Source organism: Glandiceps talaboti, chromosome 19 (genome assembly GCF_964340395.1).
Source record: "Glandiceps talaboti chromosome 19, keGlaTala1.1, whole genome shotgun sequence".
NCBI lineage: Eukaryota > Metazoa > Hemichordata > Enteropneusta > Spengelidae > Glandiceps > Glandiceps talaboti.
Genome location: NC_135567.1, coordinates 17,277,806 through 17,285,307, shown reverse-complemented (window position 1 = coordinate 17,285,307; position 7,502 = coordinate 17,277,806).

The following is a 7,502-nucleotide window of genomic DNA, read 5'->3' as shown; positions in this document are numbered from 1 at the left end:
CTTGTAGGCTTTATTATTTCACTGTAATTCATACAATACTTGTAAACCAGTAACAAAACACACTTTTTTATAGCCAGAGATCTTCAATAGTACAGTGTATCATACAAAAATAGTACATTTTCATAGAAAGTATTACAATTATCGAGGGAAGAGTTGAAGATTATATAGTCTGAAATTACTCAGAATTTTTTTTTTTTGTATTTTAAATAGGTTGCTTGCCTTTATGCATTTCACAATGACTGTCATTTCTTGCAATTTGTTTATCAAATAATCAGAAAGTTTGATGTATTTAGTGTTTGAATAGATCAACCATTGATCAATATATTGGATATGGCATCAACATATTTGACATTGTAGCCAGATATTGGAAATTGTAGCCAAACAGTGGACCTTGTAGCCAGATATTCGACATTGTAGCAAAACACTGGATATTGTAGCCAGATATTGGACATTGTAGGAAAAGCCTGGACATTGTAGCCAGATATTGGACATTGTAGCAAAAACACTGTCGACTGGCAATTGTAGCCAGATATTGGACATTGTAGCAAAACATTTGACATTGTAGCAAAGCACTTGACATTGTAGCAAAACATAAACAGTGTAGCAGAATACAGCACAGTGTAGCAACGTATTTAGTTAGCTAGTGAATATGTATCAAAATATTGGACATATTGTAGTGAAATTCTGAACATTTTATCAATATTTTGACATTGAATCAAAATATTTTCATAATATCCCGTGTTATATTTACAGTGGAGTTGTAATAATACAGGGAGGGTTTCAGTGCAATGCTATTAAGTAGTGTAACTTTGATATTTGATGATGTAAGGTGTGAGGTGGAGTGGGATTATTAGCACAATTGTACATAAGTTCAGTAGTGCTGTAAACATGGCAAATCATCTGTCTGTTGGTGTATGTGTATGCGTGTCTATGTATGTATGTATGTATGTATGTATGTATGTATGTATGTATGTATGTATGTGTGTGTGTGCATGTATATGTAATATGTAAGCATGCGTGTGTGTGTGTGTATGTGTGTAGATGCAATATGTATGTTTATGCATGTATGTGTGCGTGTTTGTGTGTGTCTGTCTATGTATGTATGTGTGTGTGTGTATGTAGGTAGGTAGGTATGTATGTATGTATGTATGTATGTATGTATGTATGTATGTATGTATGTATGTATGTGTTCATGCATGTATGTATGTATGTATGTATGTATGTATGTATGTATGTATGTATGTATGTATGTGTTCATGCATGTATGTATGTATGTATGTATGTATGTGCACGTATGCGTAAGTAAGTAAAATCATTATGGTTACTGATGTCCAAAGGAAATGGCTTTGTATAATCAGAAAAAAAAATCCCAAGGAACAACTACCATGCTCATAGCAACCAGTCACTATTCCCATAGCAATCACACTTACATATCAAATCAGAATAAAATTAGTGACTAAAGTAAAGTTGTTCTTCAATGCCATTGGTTGTATTTTACAACTATTTTTGAAAGAAAAGGTGTTTGTTTATTATAAAAACAAAAACAGCTGATAGAATTGTGAGATTATTTATTATGTTATTTTCATCTAATGTTTATTGGTGATGTAATGAATATAAAAGTCTGTAAACTTTCATTTTGTTTCTGAAAAAAATTCTAGAAGCAATTAAAGTTGCCATATCAATGAGTAATATGGATTTATTTTGGATTTTTAATTTATAAAACATTTTTACCATGACTTCCTACTTGAAAAATCAATGTGAAACAACATATGCCAAGTCCTTGTTTGTAACTCAATAAATTGCAAAAAGATTAATAAATGTGTAAAATATTTGCCATTGTATGTACAATAACAAACTCTTTACACCTATATTCAATTTAACTTGTGTTCCAAACACAACTTGAAAATTTTACCTGAAATTTTCGACTGCACACTTAAGTCTTTGTCAACAGATTGACCGACTATTCAGTACACGTGACCTTATGGACACATTTTTTAGCTTTTTACACTGTATTGAGTTACAAACACAGACTTAGTCAATGTTGTTTCATATTGATTTTTCAAGTAGGAAGCCATGATAAAATTGTTTTATAAATTAAAAAAAATCCACAATAAATACCCAATCCTCATCCATATGGTCATTTTAAATTGTAATTCTGATCAGAACTTTAAAAGTTGTCAATTTCTTTAGATTTCAAAAATTAATATAATATCGTGTTTTCAGAAATGATGGTTTCTTGTTGCGTTGCGTGAAATGTTTGCTAAAGACTTATTTTTGCTTATTTTGTTAGACAATAGAAATACATAAATAAGTAGTGACTAAAATGCCTTCTTATACATGAACACAATATACCAGTCTGGTAATTAGTAAAAATATGTAGTGACTAAAATGCCTTCTTATACATGAACACAATATACCAGTCTGGTAATTAGTAAAAATATGTAGTGACTACAATGCCTTTTTGTACACGAACACAATGTATCAGTCTGGTAATTAGTGTAAATTAGTTTTTGAGAGAACTAGATGAAGACTAAAATTGCAAAAATTTCTTTTGATGAAATTTTTAGGTTTACAGTAGCTTGCCATCAGTATGTATAAATATAATGATAGAGAAGTATTTACTGACAGTCATTTTACGAAAAACATCCCTTATTTCATTTACTCATTTTTCCAGCCCAGGTTTTTGAAAGAATCATTGCACATGGACATCTTACTTTAAAGACGATGAGGAACATGTTCCATAATGCATGGCAAATGTTTAGTAGTAGCACAAGCAACATACATGTACAATTAGATGTTATATCCCAATATTTTTCTTCATTCAGCCAAGGAAAATATGTGTGACCTAAGGGGGCTTTGTCACTACGAGTCCCTATACTCGTAGTGATAACCCTTAGGTCATGAGTGTTTTCTGACTGAATGAAGAAAAATATTGGAGAATAACATAATTATACCAGCGCCAGTAATATAAAAAAAAAATCGAGGGAAATAATGTCAATTTTTAATGTTTGACTCACGTTTCAAACACAGTAGAACCAGTGCACATGACATAGACATGTTGTCACGTGAGTGCAGTAAGATCGTATCTGCTATGTAATTGTACATGTATAGGCAGATACGATCTTACTGCACCCACACGACGATGTGTTGTCATGACATATGCGCATGTTGTTGTGACGTAGAATGACCAGAGTATAAATTCCATATTTTTTGTTCAACTTGACTTGTGCATGGTGTTATACTTGGTGCAACGTAAACCTCTGATATAGTCTAGTAAATATAAGTTAGTCATTTTTTTGTCATTTTTAGTTTGAAACATACATGGGAATTTTCCTTTCATTGGACTGTTCCATTTATTGGAGCATTCCATTCATTGGACTAATCCATTTAATGGAGCATTCCATTCATTGGAGCAGTCCATTTTTGGAGTATTCCATTTCTTGGGCTGTACCAATACTGCCAGACTTTACCTCAATTTCAGTGCACACCTGCAAACTCTTTAGCTTTAACTCTTAACTTTCTTTTAACTTTTACCAAAGATTTTTCTTGTGTTAGTTCAGTCAGTGATTTAAGTTAAGATCATTTTAGGGAGATTTACAAAACTCATTTGACATGGTTATTAACAATCTGATTAAAATCTAACATTTTGTAAGCAGCTAGATGTCTTTATTTACCTGTTTCCTGGTTTTGGCTCATTTGTTTTGTTCCGGGTGATCGCCCCCTGCCATCTTCCTGAAGGCATCGATCACCATGAACAAAACAAACGACACAAAACGATGGAAATAGAGGTAAATAAAGACATCTAGCTGCTTTCACCACATCAGATTTTAATCAGATTGGGTTATGAATAACTGATCAGTTAGTATTACATTTCATCCAAACAGAAAATAAGCCATATTGGAACATCCTAACCTGACAAAAATGCAAATCAAACATTCAAAAAACTCAAAACTCACTGGCATTGCATTACACAACTTTATACTATAATTTGTATAACATTTCACCCAAACAGTAATCAAGCCATGTCACCCTTGTGGAACACCCTAGCCTAACAAAAATGCCAATCAAACTTTAAATCTTGCCAATTTGTAATACAGCATCTAATGTTTTAGTTTGGGATGAATTTGCCAAATATATTCCAGGTTTTCTATCAGTATTTCCATTAACTTAAGAAGTACCCAAGTTCTCTTTTTTTTTCTACCAGGGTTTCACATCAAAATTATAGCACAAGGTATTCTTACATAGATTTCCTTTCTCCTACCTTAGTAAACACATTACAACCAGTGACAGGCAAGTATTTACAAGTGAAACTTGTCACAAACTGGAAAATTAACTTTAGTTTTAATCACACTTACCACAGCATGTTGGAAGTACAGAGAGTTGTATTACATTTCCTGGTTTGATAAGAACAGTTGCATGGCCTCTTTACAGAGTAGCTCACATTCACATGAATTTGAGATTCCTCTAGCATTTTATGTACAACCAGTGACAGACAAACATTGTCAAAAGGAACTTGTTACAAATGAGGAATGTAAATAAATTAATTGGATCAATAAAACTTTGCACAGTATGTTGGAACGACAGAGACTTGTATTACATTTCAAGGTTTGATATGAACAGTTGTGTATGGCCTTTACATAATAACTCATATTTGCAAACAAATTTGAAGTTCCCCAGGAATTTCATGTACACATAAAGAGGCCATAAAACTGTTCTTATCAAACCATGAAATGTAATATAAGTCTCTGTAGTTCTAACATGTGCCTAACATTAGTAATCCAATACATTTACTTACGTTGTACCAAGTTCCACTTGTAAACACTTGTGTGTCAATGGTTGTATCTGTACACAGTAGTCTATGACTCATAGTAAACATCAAAAAAATTGTGAATTGTGTAACTTTTCAGTAAAATTTTGTGATAATTGACATGAATTATGTTAACTAAGTTAACTTTAAAATACTTCATAAAGTACGGATTTTGAGTTTTACCCGTACTTACATGTGATACTGCCATTTTTTGAGGGTGAATAAAATCCTTCAAAATAAGTTTGAAAACAAAATAAAATGACATTTCATTTCTGTGTTGTGTGTTTATGTATTTCGGTATAATCCTAATGTGTGTATGTACACGTGTGTGTGTGTGTGTGTGTGTGTTAAAACATAGACTCATACAGGGTCAGTCACAGAGATAGATTTCATGATGAACATAGATGCATTCACATACATACATACATACATACAAATGTACATACATACATACATACATACATACATACATACACACACCAGTACGTACATACATACATACATACATACATACATACATACACACACCAGTACGTACATACATGCATAAATACACACACACCTGTCCATCCATCCATCCATACACACACACACATACACATAAATACATACACACACACACACACACACACATATTAGTACACACAAAACAAAACTATCACTACAGACAGTGCAGATCTACCACTAATGAATCACATTAATTTTATTGCAAATGCCATTACAAGTCTTTATACATTATTTGGGTTACAAAAATCCATATTTGAACCCTCTAAATATCACAAACCAACAATTATGATCAATTTATAAAAAAATTATAATAATTCTCAACCCTACAATCATGATCAGTTGTGGCCGACGAAATCATCGGAAATGATGTCACATTCACACCCAATTGGCTACTGCGCCCTCTAGTGGTGGCTACTGCGCCCTCTAGTGGTAGCTTTTGTAAATGATTATAGTATTTGTAGTTGTATGAAATTGACATTCTCACAAACCAGAGCCGATATTTCTTCCACGACACTGCAAAATATCCTTTTGATGGTGCGTCTTAAACAGTGCCGTAAAAGCGGCTGTGGTTTAAGACAATGGAAATTGAATAAAAACAATTTTCAAACTCTAAAACTCATTTCAAAATAGGTGTAAATAGTTACATAAAGTGTATCATAAAATCAACATGGTTAGAATTCTGTTACAAATAAAATGTGTGCACATGATTTTGTATTTCCAGAAATTATCACCTTACCTCAATAAAAGTTTGCTCTCTGTTATTTTCACATATTCTAGTTACAAATTCATAAAAAGAACATCTGTTTATAATTATTTAAAAAAACAGAAAAATGTGTCCAGACGTTCTACTACCAAACCAGAGTAACCATAGCATAGATGACGCACTATGTGTTTTACATTCGACCAAAACTAATACAAAAAACGGCATATGTCATTTGGCAATACTACATTACCAACACTTAGCATTCAGTGTGCCCGCTAAGCCAATTTGATGTGCCACTGACACACACAATTTCTAGTGACGCACCAAAATTTAGTGTTCCCCTATCTCTTACTATGTGGTGAGTGTACCCTCTAAGTCAATTTGATATGCCACTGACACACACAATTTCTAGTGACGCACCAAAATTTAGTGTTCCCCTATCTCTTACTATGTGGTGAGTGTACCCTCTAAGTCAATTTGATATGCCACTGACACACACAATTTCTAGTGACGCACCAAAATTTAGTGTTCCCCTATCTCTTACTATGTGGTGAGTGTACCCTCTAAGTCAATTTGATATGCCACTGACACACACAATTTCTAGTGACGCACCAAAATTTAGTGTTCCCCTATCTCTTACTATGTGGTGAGTGTGCCTTCTAAGCCAATTTGATGCACCACTCACTGACGCGCAAAATTTCTAGTGATGCACCAAAATTTGATGTTCCCCTATTGTGGTGACTCACAAGATATCCCAGTTTTTATCATTTTGACACACAACAACAAAATTTGTACACATTACAGACATTCTTTTATGTTTAATATTCCATTAGGAGTGTAAATATCTGCTATTGTCTCCCTATCATCAAGTCAATAACAATTCACTATTGCCCTTAAACCAACCAATCAGAAAACAATATTTCTTTCCCTACACTTCTAATTAACCAATCATATACCATAATTATAGCTGCTGGAGTTATATAAAATTTAGTATTTCAGTACAAAATTGGCTTGAATCGTAAAAAAACAACTTCTATTTCACGATTTTTCATTGCCCTAGATTTGGTGGTGAGATCTTGAGATTTGAAGCCATGGATAGCACCTAGACTACAGTCTGCCCTCTGGTAATGTACCACTAATTCACATCAATTTCTTGTGACTTGGCAAAATTTGGCATTCACCTACAGGGTTCGAAATTAACTTTTTTCTTTGGTAGACCCAGTGGGCTTCCAATTTCAGAAAATGGTAGCCCAAGGATGGTGACTAATAGTCCTATATTCCTGAACTGAAAACAGATTTCCTCTATTGGAAATATGTGTGTTATTAAAATACTTTCATATCCATAAATCTTCCATCCTTTAAATCATTGCATAATCAACGGTACCTTGTAGCCGAGTTGGCTACCATCAGTAAATTATGGTAGCCCCATAACAAGAATTGGTAGTCTGTGGGCATGGAACTATGGTAGCCCCATGACAAGAATTG